At 41.1% G+C, this 18,400-nt stretch overlaps 1 protein-coding gene across 1 annotated transcript in view; it reads left to right on the top strand.

Moving 5' to 3' along the window:
* sema6bb (sema domain, transmembrane domain (TM), and cytoplasmic domain, (semaphorin) 6Bb) overlaps positions 1-18,400 on the top strand; it is a 242,666-nt gene that overhangs the window by 16,319 nt on the left and 207,947 nt on the right. The window contains 1 exon segment of the mRNA XM_036141318.1: positions 12,148-12,224. The gene's annotated coding sequence lies outside the window, so the exon portion shown is untranslated.

Raw genomic sequence — 18,400 nt, 5'->3', positions numbered from 1 at the left:
CTGCTGTCATCAGCGCCATTAATGGACACTATAAAGTGGCTTTGAAGCTGTGCTGGGCTTAGGTTGTAATAGAAGGACAGCTCAAGGCTCAGGATAAAATGGAAGCAAAGCTTTGGGGGGCTCTGCTTTTTGCTCCTTAGCTCAGATTTTTATCCCCCTTTCATAAGATAAGGTTTTAAGGACATCTGGACCAATTATTGTCTATTTTGTTGGCAGCTTCTCCTATCTCCGCACGTCGTTGTTTGTTCAATCATTAAATTTGACTTTGACAGGTGCGGCAAGACGGATCAACAAAGATAAACTATGCCAAAGCAGAGAATGCACGGGAGATTTAATTTTCTTGAAGGCTTTTTTATGATTCTCTCTATTTATGTATTACTATCTCCTAATTGGGTGCTGTTGGCTTTTTTTTTTTTTCTTCTTTTCAAAACTTAATCCAATGGCTAATTTACTGTTAGCTTTACCCAGCTGGCTCCAAACATAGACACTTTTCATCTTCCTTCCACTCCTTTTCTTTGTTTTCCGAGCCTGTCTCTATGGTTTCCTTGGCTCGTTCAGCGGGGTGTTTGTGTGTCAGCCCGTGTGTATGCGGCCCTGCCTGTATGTGAGGATACAGCAGGGAAAATAATACTGGAAATGTCAACATTTGATATCAGGAGATATATTTCTAATGAGGCTGTTGACATGAAAGTCACACCACATGTTGGTGATCCACCCATGGTAAGAACTGAGCACAAATTAGTCCATTAATGACATTATGTCTGAATAAGTGGAAATAAGCACAATGCCACAAGCTCAAATCATCACTATTGGTTTAATGTTTTCAGTCACGTCCAAAGAGTTTCAGTTTCAGCTCAGTTAGCCCACCAGTACCTCGCTAACGTGCCAAAATGGTCTGCATCAAATTGAAAGGAACTTGAACAGGCTTTTTCTTCTTCAGTGGTGTCTCGCACAGTGACTGTGCCAGCATAGCAAAGTCTAGAAATCTGAACGTCTGATATCAATTTGTGCTGAAAAGGCAAAGGATAGGTTTCTAAATAATGACATTTTTTCACGTCTCTTTACACCTCCTTTTTTATTCGAGTTAAACTCCCCCTGTCTCACCACTTCATTATTCCTGTATTTATAGACCTAGATGTTTTGATTACTTATTTCCCCTGCTGTAGTTGGCCGGTAGATACAGGCCCTGTAACATTACAACGCGACAAGCTAAGAAGTGGGATTATTTATGGAACGTTAGGATCTGTCCAAAGCATAAAGGAAAGAGCCACCACGAGTCAGGACACTTTTATCCATTGTTGTTGATGCTTGTTTGCTGAAGTAAAACCAAATACACAAAGATGCCAAGTGTCCGCATTGCTTCCTATTTACATATTTGACACTACACACACAAAATTCAGTCAGCATAATGAGGTGAGTCCGATTATGTTATCTGCCGTCACTTCTGCCTGTGTTTCCTAACCCACCAGCTCAGCATTTTACTTGCTATTGTGAACTTGCTTCTCCTCCGCTGATAAGCAGAAACTGCAAGCGCGGCGGCTGACTCCATTCCTCCTCGAGAGCCCCCATCCACGGCGAAGCGTGCTCTCAGAGACGTTTTGTTCCAGTAGAAAAGTCTACGCGAACATCTTTGTCTGGAGGTGGAGAGATTTGGTTTGCATCTGATAATCCCTTTTCACTCCTGAAAATTAGTTTCTCTCTCTTGAGGCTAGCACACAGGAGCAAAATTACAACTGAACAAGGATTACAGATGTAAAAGTGTGAAACGGAACAGATAGGGAAATTAGTGGAGAGTACGCTCGCATGTGGCGGCTTGCATTTGCAGAGTATGTTCATATAAGAAGTCTATTACAGCAACAGTGGATCTGATATAAACTGATTTCAGGGTTTCTACTAAGTCTTGAAAAGCTTGAGAAGGGGTTTCTGTTGCTGGATGATAAAGGAAAAAGAAAGAGAAAATTATTGTAAAATATAATTCTTTTTTCTAAACAACAAAATGAAGCATCCCTAAAAGTAAGTTGCCTAAACACTTATGTCCCTGATACGGTCATGATAACAACTTTAAATACACTTATGTGAATAAATGTCAGAGTAATTTTAGGCTTTTGATTATTTAATTAAACCATTATTTTTTTTCTCCAGGGAGGAAGTATAATTGAAACAAGATGAGTGCTTTTAAAACCAAGTCTCGGGTGCAAATCTTTCACTATATTGAGAACTTTATTTAACCCTCTCCAGGTCAAAATATCCATCCATCTATTTATTGTTCCGTATTAATCCCAGAAGGGTTGCGAAGGGGCCAGCCGTCATTGGTCCAGCAAAGAATGCTGCAAACGTTGCCCAGTATGGGGATTTGAACCCATGAGATGGCAGTTAAAGAACGGCTAAAAAATATACATGGACCCCCCACGCCCCCCCACTCAATTTTGCCAACATGCTAATCCGCTAGCTGCACCTTGACAACGCACTTCTGCCACTGCTTCTTGGCAGAATTCGTTCACATTTGTTGTTGTCCTGTCTTGACAAGAACCCTAACTTTAGCCGTATTTCATAAATCTCCAGTAAGGTCGAGTTTGGGACCATTTTGAAACCATTTTCTGCTGTTGAAACACCTCGTTGCGTTCATTTCCCAACATTTCAGCTGTTTGTTAGAGGTGACGTTGAAGAATTCGGAGGTTGTCTTAGCTCTTCATGTTCCATCCACGTTATGCAGTGCAGCAGTGCCGCTGGCAGCAGCATAGCCCCACCGTACGGTCCTGCTGGACGTAGTCCTATTTAGCAGGATAACACAACATGTCGCAAAGATAAAATCATCTCAAACTAGTTTCTTGAGTTCACTGTACTCCAGTGGCCTCCACAGGCATGACATCGGATTTAAACGCTGTTTGAAATTGGCACAGCAGTCCGAAGCGCCTTTCCACCACACGACGGTGTTGCATGTTGACCTCATGAAAGATCAAGGAACAGGAGCTAGGAGGTATGATTAGAGGTATTCGGATGGAGCCCTAGGTTTAGATCATGGATTTGCAGCCGACAAATACTTTTTTCCTGTCATAGAAAGTATTCTCTATATACAGTATGAATCATAATACATTGGTTAGTCATTTCTAGAATCATTTTTTATGTTAAATGGTAACATAGCTGCACAGGATTTACATCATAATTTATTTAGAAAGAGCCTTAAAGTAATTGTAATAGTGTTTTTTTTTTTTAAATGGAAGTGTGCAATTCTACAAACATAAACTATGTATTTACAATAAATACGAATTTATTGAAGAAGCAATAAGTAATAATGAGACCTTGTGTTTCCAATCTGTATACCAAAAACTGTGCTCTGTTTTGGCAGCCCTGGGGACCCTCATGATTGGCTCAGGAACCAGGAAGCAAAGACGGGAGACAAACTTGACTAAGACATTGTTGTTGGAGAAGGCCAATCGTTCATAGGGAATGCAACTTCCGTCGCGGGTGACAAATGAGAATGATTTTGTTTCATTTTACAGTAAACTTCTTACGTATTGCTCCTTTCAGATTCTAAATGTTTTGTTTTGTCTTAGCTTGGGCAGTCGTGGTCTGATTCTGATGGTCACCTCAAGCCTCTCTGAGAAGCATAGATGGATAAACCCAATGCTCCAGCCAGCTCTGGTATGACTCATTACTGCCCTTGCAGAATCTAATGAAATGCTAGATAGAAACGATGAGAAAAACAGAGAGAACATTGAACCTACCGGACCATAACTGTGCTCTATCGCGTATGCGCACACAATCTTAAAAATCAGCTCAACAAACTGCTTGTCGTCGTAACCGAGGAGCTGATATTTTGCCGGACTGAAGTATTAGAAACGTCCGTGTTGGTGGATATAGAGATAAACGCCGGAGCAGAACATTGCCTCTGAACCGATGCTTCATTTTGACGAACTAGTTCTCTTTCATCCGTGCGCCAGGGGATGCAGACTCTCATGGGAGGCCGGTTATAGAAATAGCCTGAATTTGTTTTCATAAACACGACTCCAGCTCCTACCTTACAGGAACAGGAGTGTGTATGTCTTTGTGTCTGTGTATGTGTGCGTGTGCTCGGCGAACTCGTTCTCTTTCAGCCAAGTGTCTGTTTGTGGGTAGGGGACTCCCAGGGCTCTGTTCATTCAGCTTGCATCAGTATGATTAACAAGAATGCACTATTGATTTTGTCAGAGCACTTTCAGCAGAGAAATATTGGTATTTGGAGTGTGTATGCATTGGGATATTTTGTTAATAACGCCGCAGTCAAGACGGCTCAGTGCCCATTTTCAAAGCTCAGCGAGTCCATGGCCAAGGCAGCTTGTTTCGCTTCCAAAACCCCTCCTGAGGCTCAACCCCGAGGACCCGGGCTAATTCTTGTGCATTGCGTTACCACTCTCATTAATATGACTGATTATACACTTGGAAGGATTGGGGCCAGAGTTGTGAGCCAGTCAGCCAGAGTGTTTGCGGGCTCACAAGTGTGAAAAATCAAAATGCCCACTCGTGTTGAGTCATTTGTGTCTTAGATCATTCTGACACCTGCGAAGAGGTCCCTGAAACCTCATCTTCTGTCTGAAATGGATTTCCGTCGTATTTAGGTGGTCTTTTTGTGTGCGTGCTGGTTTGTACAAGTGCTACCCTGGCAGGGGGCTATTTATCTGCAATGTTGTGTTTGAGGTTGTGAAAGTGAAATTTGCTGACGTAAACTTAATGGGTCCAAGGGCTTTGATCATAGTCTTAATTAGCGATTCGCATCTAATGCAGCTGAAAAAAAGTCAGATCAACGTTATTTATTGCAGACCATATTTTTATACGTGCATAAATTACCCTGGAAAATAAAGACTCCTTTTCATCTCTGGATTTTTGCAAAAATAAATAAGCAGCGGTAGGTATGGGCCAGTTATTGGTATTAAAGTTGAATTTAACCAGATACTTACATAAGATAAATATTGCTTCTTTATGTGAAATCACTGGAAACGTAGGGAGAGGATTGTGGACCTCCACAACTCATCCCTGGGTACAATTTCCAAATGCTTGAAGATACCATTTTTATCTGTTCAACCAATTATATGAACCATTAGGAATTTCTAGCCATTATACCATTTGTCCCTGAGATGATGTATCAAACCCTCAACAAAAGCAAAAGGCCTTGAGAAGATGCTGGTGAAGCTGGTTAGGGATTATTATCTACAATGGAACAAGTCCTGTAGTAATAAAGGCTGATAGGCCACTGCTCTAAAAGCAACATTAAAAGCCTGGTTACTCTTTACAAATGCACACAGGGACAAAGAAATTGATTTTTGAAAACATGTCAGAAGAAACTATCATTGAAGTGTTGTGCCATAACAGCCTTTGTTACACTTGGAGGAAAAGGAGAAGGCATGCAAGCCTGAGAACGGTGAGGTACGGGGGTGGCACCATCATGTTGATGGGGTGTTTTTGCCACTGAAGGGACTTGGGTGTCTCACAAAAAAAATGGGATCACCAGGAATTATGTTGTCTCCCTGAAGCAGCATCTCAGGACATCAGTCTGGAAATTAAATCTTTGGGAAAAATCAGACAATGACCAAAAGCATACCGCATCTAATGTCAGAGATAAAGGGAACACTTATGTGTCTTTTTTTTATCCAGATAATCTAAATATCTGCTTTTAACTGTAGGCCAACGTTTTGAAAAGTTATGGTTTTAAAATTGGTCAGACCGTCTCTGTGGTCTTGTCAATTAGATACCAGGGAAGGCACCGGATTGACCACAGTTTTGCCCGGCTGTATGAAGCAGAGTAAAACAGCAGTGCCCCGCCCCCATCTGTTGCTGCGTACTACCGAATTCAGATATATTACAAACCATGGAAAGTCAGGAAAAAAATCAGCACCACACATCACTGGTATTAAATCAATGCCCAGCATACTAACTAACCATCACTGTTTACATTTTCTTATTAAAATGCATTTTTAAGGTAGAATGATGGCACTTTTAGCCAAGGTTGTAATACGGTGAGAATCTCTTATGGTCCCCAGGCTGCTAGCAATAGGACCCTGGCGCATTAAGCATAAGTTTTCTCTTGTTTTCCCCCCAAAAAAAGAGGGGAAAAATGCCAAGTGCAGCCTGATAGTTAAGGTAAATTATCGGTGTACTTGGCTCTGCAGTGCACAGTGGTCAACCTGAATGTATGAAAACAAAGTGCGGTTGAAGCTATAAGCCTCATAATTGCACGCTATTCTGCTAATGCTTAAGCTACAGGGAGACTTCAGAGAAAAAGACAAACACAGCTCCCCAGAGCGATCCTACTGTCCCAACTACGGCCATTATGTGTCTCATTACAGCTGTAACAAAACATTAAGAACCTGTTATTTTAAGAAAAGTCTCATTCTTTTTGAATAACCTCTGAAGGGTGATCTAAGAAATTGCTCTGGACTTGACCATCCCCTCAATTAAATGGCACATGAAATCAAAGCCTAGCATTAAACATACATAAACACATAATAAGAGTGTAACTACTCTAATCACTCCCTGAAGGAGTTCTCTAAGGCTGACCAGAGCATCAGGCTTCAAAGATCTATTATTCCAGGAGAAGTCAGCAAATGCGCCCCGCCCCCCCCCCACACCCCCCACTAATGGTGTGTGTCAGCGTGTGAAATTCAGTCTGGCACTTTAACTGGCCAATAATAGGGTTTCAACTTTAAATGGCTGCTGCCTTTTGTGAGGGGTACCAAGATAATATCAGACCAGGCTTGACCACCACGGTCCCAAAAGCATTTAAATCTGGAACATTGGTTCTCTTAATTGGCCTGTGAAGGTAAATCCAATTAAAATTAACCATGTAGGAAGCATACACTGACTCTTAAGAGGCTAACTTGTGTTAATATTATATATTATGTTGGAATGCAGTATTTTTTTTTTTTACCTTCATTTTCAAGGCGTAATGAATCCACTCTTTGCCTGCCAATAAGACAGTTCCAGCCACATATACAGGCAGTCTTGTTAAAGAAATGTGAAAAGCCTATAAATGAATATACTTTTTGTTGCAGATATGCCCACTGCTAAGTATGGTGGAGGATCAGTGATGCTCCGATAAACTACTTTCTACTTCGGCTATCTCTAACTCTTAATATTTGGTTTTGAGGTTGAGGTCAGTGAGGAACTTCTGACTTTCACTGTCAGAGTTCTGACGTCTGGAGACCTTTCTGCAGATTTTATTCAGCGGTAAACTTGGAAAATTTCCTTTCTGGGTCAAAACCGAACACCTACTGTAATTGAACCGCATCCTTCCACCAGTAATACAGTCCGAGCGTATAAGGACGTTTTATTCTAGTTTTTATGGCATATTACAACAGACGAGCTCTTGTTGTTGTTCTGTTATAAATGTCTGTATATGATACTTAGGTTGGAGTTTATTGAGAACAATCTACAGAGATGCAAAGAGTAATTGTCTTATTTTCCTCTCTCTGGATTCTCCAACACTGTGAGATCTTATAGCTGAAGCCCAAATCCTGTCCTATTGGTAGAGAAGGGTTGTATAAAGTACAACGTAATGACAAAGATTACAAGTGAATTTGTGGCCTTGTTGTTAGAGAGCAGGGCGCTTGCATCCTGGAGAGGCTGCAAGGTTCTTGGTTTGACTCCCACAGACTGCCAGTCTGGATCCCTGAGCAAGAACCGTAGCCCCAGAAGGCTCCCGGCGTGCCGCTCAGTGGCAGCCCACTGCTCCCTGAGGCAAATGCAGAGGACAAATTTCATTGGAGTGTACAATGTTGCAATCACAAAGAAAATATGATCATTATTATTATTATTATTATTAAGACGATAGAGCCCAAGATGCTAAGGTCATATAGGATTGGAAACATCATGACGACATGTGACCTTCCCCAGTTGTGAGTTTCTAATATTGTGAAGTCCTGTTGGATCTTCTCTGCTATATAATGCATAATAACACAACCTGCTCAATGTTTACAGTGGAAAAACGTCATTCTAGAAACCAACCCTAACGTCACATCTCTGATCTTGCGACCCAGGCATCAATGTTTTTAAAGCACTCACAAGAGGAAGGGCACTGCTTCCCCTCTATTTTATCAGTGTGAATCAGTAACAACTTCATAATACGTTTTCTCTCTCAAAGAGGAAAGAAAAACAAAAGTCGTAACACCGGCTATGTCACAAAGCTTACCATATGATGGATCACCACAGGATGTGTAATGGAAGTCGGTGTTTTTAAGGGTCATAATTCATCTAAACTGATCTTTGATGGAAAAACACTGCCGAGCAAGGCGGGACTGGCCGTGACGGGCTTTTCACTGTCACATACGGTCATATGGTTTGTGTAAAAGGGGTAAGAATAAGCTTAGGTTTTTTTGCAGTAGCCAAAACCCCAATAAGGTAAAATACTTCATTTTTCTTTCTCCTACAAGGTGTTGTGTTTCCCCACATTCCTGAGAAATAATAAAAAAAAAAAAAACAGGGACAAATCACCACTCTCATACTCGAGTTCATTCCTCTGAGGTAATGTGACTTCAGATTGAATTAAATGTTGCATGTCTGTGTGGTTTCTGGAAATGTAAAAATGGTAACTTTATTTTCCTGGACGCTGGATTGCCAAAATACTATAATATAGTTTGTGTCAGAAAAGAGGTCATTGGAGCTGGTGCCAGAAGAGAAGAAAGACCCACACTTATGAAAAATTGTGTGACTTCAGCCGAAAGACGACTGCTTTTGGAGGTATGTAGCTAAATAAGCTGCATACCTCTTCAAATGGACCTTGGCACCAAAGCTCTGACGACTCGCGCTTCCAACAAAAACAAAGTTTGACTCTGTGTTTAAACTGCGTATGAGTTTAAGTGAGCGAGTGTTTTCGTGCTCTCCCATCATCGGCCGGGCTTTGTCCTTTTTCTTGTCTGTGGGCGTCTGCTGGGGCACAAAGGGGAAAAGAGCCTGAGTCACTTCCAGAACAACTTGCATTGCTCCATGAGAGCCTTTGGAAGAATGCAACTCGCTACGAGCCAGGAAAGCAAAGAAATAAATGACCGTAGAGCAAGAGGAAAAGCTTGAAGTGGGCCAATCAGAGTTTAGTCTGAGGGAAGTCTGGCTGACTGTTGCCAAAGCCCCAGCAGAGGGGATGGAAGAGTCTGAAGGAGTGGAGAGGAGAATAAAACAGAGTAAATGAGAAAGATTGCCGGAGTCTGGGAGAGGGCTTCTTTGCACTCTCCAGTGAGAGAGCCCAGGATATAGTAAATCCTTAAGTAAAAAGCCACAATATTACCGCAGGAGAGGGGAGACAAGATAATGGAAGTGTGGAAGGTTTTATGTACAGAAGCTTGAACAAGTATTCCCACCCCTTGGTTTTTGGCCATTTTCTTTTTAGTTTAAAACCAGATAGACCACACACACACACACATATATATATATATATATATATATATATATATATATATATATATATATATTAGGGCTGGGCAACGATTAAAATATTTAATCGCGATTAATCGCACTGATTAATCGCGATTAATCGCGATTAATCGCATTGTATTTACAAACTCCAAGAATGAATTCAAAAGTAGTGTAAAGAGCACTTTTATTTTAATGTTCTGCTGCCATATGAACAAAAGTGTTGTAACATTTGTAGCACTTATCAGTAACACATATTTAGTGTAAAGCTCAACTTAAACATGTAAAACAAAAAATAGCAATAATAATAAATTAAAGCTTATTGCCACTGACAGGGAATTCTCTTTATGGGGAAAAAATCTACCAAAAACAGGCAATTTCTGAGGTAACAGCAGGGAGCAGCATTACCATTTTATGTTCAATACCAAAGTTTAACTTGGCAGTGGTTCCAACTAACTTGTTTCTGTCATATTCCATGCTGGAAGAACTTTAAACTGAAATGCTTGCTAACTCGATATGCTTGCGTTTATTTGACGTTGACACGCGTTTTTTTGTTGTTGCTTTCTCGCGCGCATATAGTGAATGGCAGGGGAAAACAGGCAAAAATACATGGATACTTTGAAACGAGAAGCGACTTCACCGACGGCGTCGATGCAGACCCCCCCCGCTCCGCTCCGCACAAAACTTGTTCCGGCCGCCAACTCACCGCCTCGCCTCGCCTAAGCTCGCTCGCGGTACCTGCGGGAAACACCGCCTTCCGCATGTCAGCTGTGTTTTTTTCCGGCCAGCACCTTTCTTCCTCTTTGAATCTGAGGCTGGGCTGACAGCGAGGTTATTGGCGCATTATCGCCACTTACTGTTCTGATTCAAACCCCTACACCGCAGCAACAGACCTTCACAAAATAAAAGCATGTGACCAACATGCGTTAATGCGCGTTAAAGAAAATATCGCCGTTAATAGTCTAATGAGTTAACGCGAAATTAACGCGTTAACTTGCCCAGCCCTAATATATATATATATATATATATATATATATATATATATATATATATCTTTTTATATAATAGATAAAACCTGGTACAACCAATTACCTACAGAAGGGATTGTGGGAAGAGTAGTCACTTTGCATCATAACAGTTTTGGGCTTGATTCCAGCTTCTTCCTGCCACATGTTAATGTACCCTTGAGCAAAGCACTTAATACAAAGATGTCTACAGATCTGGGTAATGGTGTATGAATGTGTGTATGCATGTAAATGTGATTGTGTCAATGTGGCTCTTGAGTGGTAAATGTGACGCAACATGAATTCAGTCCATTTACATTTAAAATTCACCTTAATTGGTCATGTCCACCTGTGTGTAATTTAATTTGAGTACAAATCCCACACAACTACAAACCTACCAAGACAAGTCATCCGCCTTAACTAGCAGACTGGGGAAGGAGAGGATTTTTCACAACTCTGGAGTAGCTGCAGAGAGCCACAGCAGTGGTTGGGACAATCCGCTGAAAGAACAACCATTAACCAGGCACTCCACAAACCCGCCGTTTATAGGAGAGGGGCATGAAGAAAACCACTGAAAGAAAGCAAAAAGCGGTTTCCAGCTTGGCACAAACCACGGAGGACACAAAGCCAACCTGGAGACGAAGCAGTTGAGAACACAAGTGAACATTTGGCCCATCTAAAAATGCTTTCTGTGAAGAAATACTGCCCCTGCACGTCATCATGAACACACCCAATGGGAGGATGAATGAAAGTAGACGCAGGGCTACGCAGGAGAGAGACGTGTTGGAGGCTTCATTGCCAAAGTGCAATGGTTTAGATCAAAGCATTATGATGCGTTATAATGAACTAATCAAAGACATCAGTCTGATTGAGAATCTGAAGGAAGACTTGAAAATTGTCCCTCGTGGCTCTCTCCTTTCAACCGGGTTGAGCTCGAGCTGTTTTGCAAAGAAGCATGGGCAAAGATTTCAGTCTCTAGATGTGCAAAGCTAATGGAGACGAATCACAAAATGAACCGCGGCTCTACCTGATATAGTGCTACGTGGGCTAAATACAAATGCACGTCGCATTTTCGGACTTTTGTCGTAAAACTGTTTGAAAACGACGTATTGTTTTTCTTCAACTTCACAACTATGTACTGCTTTATGTTGGTCTGTCCCCACATTCAAATAAAAGACATTAAAGGAACACGTAAACGTAAAGGAATAACAAGTTTAAGGCACTGTACTAAACAGGAATATTAAGCTGAAATGTGACAAAGCAGTAGCATTAGTTGGTGTAAGGAAAAGGGGAAATCAGGCGCTAATGGGAAAGTAATAATTGTTTCAGTGTGTGCATGTTCTCTCCTCCCCCCCTGTTGCTTTTGCAATTATCATCCTGGGTCCAGGAGCGATCTGCCTGAGGTTAGAGTGTCTGAGACACTTGGGTGGCTTGATGGAGTTTGGCAACGAATAGTGCACAAACATGGCCCAGAGACACCACTTAGTTAATTAACCAGAAGGACTAAAACTGATTCTCTGGGCTGATAAACAGATTGAGGTGAACGCTCGCTCTTCCTCCTCCCGCTTCCCAGGGGTGGAAGATTCAGGAGGAAAAAAAAAAAAAAATCACATGCAGCAGGTAGTTTCAGGCTGTTTACTCGTCTTCCCAGAAATAACAGCTGGGAATCTCATCAGCTGGGAGAGTAACGACGACGGCAGCAGTTTGATGAAAAGATCTGTCTTACTCTGAGCCAGTTTTTCTTTTTCTTTTTTCTTTCTTCTTATAGGCGCTCCCGATGACGTAGCGTTTCTTCCCACAGAAGCGATTTCCACACAGAAACTCAGTCGGACTGCAGCTGTGCAGGTAAACTAATTTCATCGGTGTGCCGGTAGACACAACATGCCGGGCTCCAGGCGGGAATGATTAACATTCACACCGTCCCCAAACAAAGCCCCACTGCTTCTCCTGGCGCCTTGTTTGTCCCCACCGTCGGGGAGCTTGTCCCATTTTGGCCTCGTATGGAAGATATCTCCCCACCGTCCTCAAAGAACAGACGTCGTTTCAAGCTTTCTAACATATTTCTATCATAATTACCATCTTCTTCTTCTTTTTTTTTTTTTTATAGTAACTTTCTCAAACTCGCGTCTTCTCCTCGCCTCTGCCAGCAAATATTTTTTTTTGCCAAAAGATGTCCACCTGCTGTTATTTATCTGTTGCACGGTCTGTTTCCTCCTCCTTTTTCCCAGCAGATATTTGCGGAGTATTTTCTAAACTGCATCCTGCGGTTTTGAAAGACAGATAATGGCCTGACTGCTGTGTGCTCTGCCAATGCTGACTCTGGCTCACAACATGCAGACTGTGCACACATCCCATGACCCTTCCTTCCTCTAATCACTGTACAGTTTACCTTACTGGTCCCGCTCACCTGCCCCTCCATCACCTGACATTTTGGCTTTGCTCTTATTTTGTTGCGCCTTTTAAATGGTGCAGGGCATTATTTTCGTTGTATGGTGCTCCTACTTTATTTTAGCTATGAATAATGTACCTTTTGTGTCTTCTATAATCGGAGACTGTTTGGTTTCATTTTTCTCCTTACAACACATCTTTTGGATTTTGAATTGGTTGTTTTCAATACATTTTGAATATAGAGAATAAATGCATGTAAGATTGCTTTGTGAAGTCCTCTATCAAAAAGAGGGGCTGTCATTGCAGATGTCTTACCGTAAGAAAATGCCCACTGTCAGTGGCGGCTCCTTATATGCTGGGTTGATACAAATCTGACAGTTGAAAAGTTCCTACTTTTCCACCCTTATATTTTTGGACTTTTTTTTATTTACAACTTTTTGGACATTTGAGTCAAAAATATGTTCATGAAACATCAATGTAGAAGTGTGCTTTGTATTCATTGACCTTGTTATAGTCCATTTCTTTTGTCGTATTTGGACAAATTTAGCACTACTTAGATAATTTATGTTACTTTGAAGAATCTGTGAAAGATCAGCCTACATTAAGTACAGATTCTTAAAAGCAGATCCCAGAATCAGGCCTGTTTTAAGGAACCTAAGGTCAAGTTTAAAACCCCTATCTAACAGGCTGTAAGGTAAGGAAAAGCTACGAAAAGGCTTTACTTTATACACTGCAAAAACAGAACTAAAAATAAGTTAAATTTTCTTAAAATAAGTGTATTTGTCCTTGATTTGAGCAGGTAAATAAGACTATTTGCCAATGGAATAAGATTTTTCCTCTTAAAATAGGAACAATTCATCTCCATCATCTTATTTCAAGTGCAGGATGTCTAATTATCTTATTTTAGGGGCAAAGATACTCATTCCATTGGCAGATAATCTTATTTACTGGCTGAAATCAAGGACAAATAGACTAACTTTTAAGAACATTTTACTTGTTTTTGCATCCGTTTTTGCAGTGTAAATTTATCCCCTGTGTAGAAATTGTAAATAATAATAAAAAAATCATAAAAAACAATAATTATTTATTATTAACTATGTTCCGATCAACAGAGTATATTACACTATTATGTCAGTTTATTATACTCCCAATCTCAAAACCGGTGCTGATTGTTTTGTGTAATTATTTACCTCTCCGGAGTGTCCAAGCAACAACATTAGGAGCCGTGATTCATTCAGTCTATTCTGGGCCACAAACTGAAAAACATGTTTTCAAAGACTAAATGCGGTTGATTTAGGGGGTTGTGTAATGTTGTTTGGTTTCTCAGTGGCTTTTACGTCCTTTTGTTTTGGCAGTTGCTTCTGGTTGTTAACTAAGATAACTTGTGTCTGTTGCAGAAATAAATTATGCTCCCTGCAAAGTGAATAAAAAAAAAAAAAAATAGCACAATTTAAATTTTGTCAAGGTGGAAGAAATAGTCTGCCGAAGTCGTTTTAACTGACTTTTCTTGTTTCCGATTAGTTTTCTAATTTAAAAAGAAATGGGCTGCTAGGCATTGTCCAAAAACTATAATGCGCCTCTCTCCCACAGCCCTCCCATCTTTTTGCTCTTACTCCACGCTGAGCTCCTGCTGTGGTGACTGTAGTGTAGGCCTGCCGATGTAAAAATTTCCCTTCGTTAAGCCGGGCTTTGTTGAAGTTCCTTTGCAAATTGGCCCTATAGAAACGAAGGCTGTGTTGTTCATTGAGCTGCCATTTCACTAATAGATGCCTGGCAGCCTCCTTTGTTCCCCTCAGAGATAATTGCAAGCGAGAGGATTAAGTAATGATACGACAAGGGTGAGGGCATAGGCGTGCCGGCTGTCATCCATCTCGGAGTTTACCGCTAAAGTTAAAGCATCTCTTATCAGGTGCAAAGTGGCATTGCTTGGGTTACATGTGGGGGTGGGGTTGGCATTAGTCACTGTTGAAGCGAGAACACGAATGGAAACGCTGTTCGGATCAGGTGCATTGGAGGTCTGCGGTTGGGCTGGTTTTTCTGAAGGGTTTTGTTGTGAAGCGCTGCTCCTTTGATCAGCTTAATTTTAAAACTGGTATTTTAAATGTCAACCAGAAAGTGTTCATAAATCTATTTTTAAATACTCTGCCAGATTTCAATCACAAAGCTTAGTGTTTTATTGAGATTTTATTTGATCCATCAACACAAAGTAAAACTTGATTAGTAGAAAGAAAAAAAATCTATCTATCTATCTATCTATCTATCTATCTATCTATCTATCTATCTATCTATCTATCTATCTATCTATCTATCTATCTATCTATCTATCTATCTATCTATCTATCTATCTTATTTTTTTTAACTGACATAAATCTGAAAAGTGTGGTGTGCATTTGGGCTGCCCGTCGATGTCGTATTTTAGCGTTGGCTGTGTGTTTGGGGTCATTTACTGCAGTCCCAAGCCTTTTTCAGCCTTAATGCAGGTCCACTCTGCACTTATATTTAGCTCCATCCATCTTGTTACCGCCTGCTGAAAAGAAAAACATCACCACAACAGTATGCTGCCACAAACAAGTGTTCCACTGGGGGATACTGTGCACTGGGTTAAGTAAAAAAATAAATAAATTCAACATTTGCTCACATGTGACAAATACATCTTCTTCCACATGTCTTCTGTGTCTCTTTGACTCGAGGAAAACTGAAAACTGAAAACTGGACTGTCAATGGGTCCGCTGCCACATTTAAGGAGAAGCTGTTAGAAACCAGAATATGCACAGTAAACACAACCAACACCTTTGGGAGACTGTTAAAGAAAGCCCTCTCTTAAGAACTATTTTTAAAGCAACATTGGGTATTTACGGAAAAATGCACGGCCCTGGAGTTGCTGCACTCTTGCAGTTAGTTTTTATTCTGGAACAGGGGCAGTTTGTCTGTGCTAGCCAGTGGTGCGTAGCCAGATCACGACCTGGCCGCACCTCTTGGAGACACCCACTGTACCCTGATAATGAGATACTCTTGACATCAACAGAGCCAAGCCTTCACTGCTTCCTCTCCGTTTCTGTGGGCCTGACTTGCTTCAGCAAGCGGCTCTGAAATGCACATTTAAAACGGGCCGTACCCGATCCGCTTTCTGATGGCACACATCTGCTTACCATCGGACACCTTTGGTGTATTATCACACCACGCTGGACCTAAGACGTAACAGTCAGAGGCAGAGAAATGCTGCTTGACTCTGCTGCCATCTTATTTAACTCCATGTCCCCTCCATGTGTGCGAAGCGCAGCGTCTGCCGGTTGCTTCCAGTCCTCTCGGTGGTAGATGAGATCGGCTGGTGGAGGGTGCTTCACTGCGGGGCTCCTTTCTATTCACCAGACGTGCAGCTTGCTCGCCTCGCCGCCGAGGTCCCAGTGCAATTTACAGTGGAAATGAAAACACTCCGACGGCGATGGTTTTGACAGGGTGCGAGTGCTTTTTAAATATGAAACCTCTGCTGAGACAAAGACATAAACACTCGCTGGCAGCATTTAGCTCTGTTGATTTTACAGCGTTTACATTATTTGAACGTCTTCCTATGTTCTGGCTTATTGATGGCTCAGCAGCTCGCGCCACCTTCAGGGATCCAGCAAGCTCCTGATCAAGAATTTCTTGCAGTGTGTGTTTACAGTCTGGCTCTTTAATTGATCTCTGTTCAGACTCCTCCTGATTGAGTCATACTAATTAGATTTCCATGAAACCAAGGCATTTTACAGTGCATTTAGCTGGCTGACAATTAGGAAGTCTCAACACAGACAACAGATGGACTGAATATAGCTAGACTGTAACCGGGTGTCCTGAAATTAAAAATCACCACACCTCCTGAAATGGTGCAGAACGGGAGCCTCCTAATTGGCTTAAGCAAGCAGCAACGAGCATGCTCACTTACTTCCTGCTCTGTCTCATTGCTGTCAGCTATATAAGCACTGATGCTGGACTTTGGACAAAGAGCAGCTGACTAAGCCTAATTTTTCTTTCCTTTTTTTGTTTGGTGACAGTACAACAGGGATATAACGACACACCCAGTTCATGAGATGAGACGAAATATATGATATCGGGTTAGCAAGAGGAGATTTTAGCTATATTGTTTTGAAAACAATAAATCGACTAAAGCAGGACTTCATAACAATAGCAAAACATGATATTGAACTATAAGTGCCACACTAGTTCACTGGTTTGTTTTCCATCATCATCGGCATTGGGTCTGTGCAGTGGTGCGGTTATTAGGACGGTTGTCTTTCAGGTCCTATTCCAGCTGAGACCTATTTACATGGAGTTGCATGTTTTCTCTTCGTGCCTACATTGGTTTTCTACAGGTACTCCTGCTTCCTCACACAGGCAGAAGACCTGCATATAAAGTTGTTTGATCTCTATAAATTACCATTTGGTGTAATTGTGTGTGTGTGTGTGTGTGTGTGTGTGTGTGTGTGTGTGTGTGTGTGCATGGTTATTTGGCCTGTCTTGCGCTTTGGTGCACTAGGAACCTGTCCTGACTGGAACCTGCATCGACCCTGCAAGGGTTAAGCACAAAAGTGGATGGATGGACAATGTTTATTTATGAGCTTGGTCACTAAATCTACTGTTTATCTCGTGTAAGGATAAAAGGCAGTGAGGTCTGTCCAGTTGGCCAAATCTGTTATTTCTAAGTAGAGTTTTAACAAAGGGCACCTAGATTATTATAGTTTACTAAAGCAGGTATCATCTAAGCGTTGCAATGGCAATCGTATTTTGTTATATTGTGCAATTCTAGAGTAAAGGTTTCAAAAAGCACAAACGATGCTTTAAATCTGAATGTTTAGTGTAGAACAGGCTTGTCCAAAGTGCGGCCCCAGGGCCATTTACGGCCTGATTATGTGGAGACCCCACCAACTGTATTTCAATATGAAATGGGTGACCGGCACTGGTGGCTGGTGCACATCGATTTTTTTAATTAGGGCAAACTTATTACAGATAAGTTAAAATCATACAATTGAATGTTTGGTACAACACAAAACATTGTCTTTTAATTGCTACAAATTCTCTTTTAATTTTATAGTGAATAGGGCCGCATCTATCCAGAGACTTGCAATTAAAATGCAGACTTTGGTGAATTAAAATCTGATCGGAATTTATTCATTTAAATGGGCTAACTACAGCTAGTCTAATTTATTGTTTTAAAATTATCATATTTTGTAGAGCAGGTTAAATAAAATCACAATTGTTTGGTTATTTTTTAATAAATTCTTTATTTTATTTTTTTGTTTGGCTCTCGATTGCTTTTGACTTGACAATTTCGGACCACGAGCTGAAAATTTTGGACACCCCTGGTGTAGAATAACTCGATCCAGGTGTGACTAGTCTGTATATTGGGGCTTTAACGCTTGTCTAGTTCTAATGTGATCTTAAAGCCAATGCGGTTTTTAAAATAGCCCTTTTAACTGGAGAGGCTTTGGGTAAAATTAAGTAAATAAGACGTTAAAACTGAGTTTTGCAGTCACTGTTGTTCCTGATGACATAGATCAGCAACCTGGCCTAAAGAGATCAGCCCATTTCACTGCTGAATGAGCACATCAGCTCTTATGTTTGTCGTTCTTTTAGACCTATTCATTAGAACCTGGCTTTAT

Source organism: Fundulus heteroclitus, chromosome 9, assembly GCF_011125445.2.
Source record: "Fundulus heteroclitus isolate FHET01 chromosome 9, MU-UCD_Fhet_4.1, whole genome shotgun sequence".
Lineage (NCBI taxonomy): Eukaryota > Metazoa > Chordata > Actinopteri > Cyprinodontiformes > Fundulidae > Fundulus > Fundulus heteroclitus.
The sequence above is the reverse complement of the archived record's forward strand: the minus strand, read 5'-3'. Positions and strand labels throughout refer to the sequence as shown.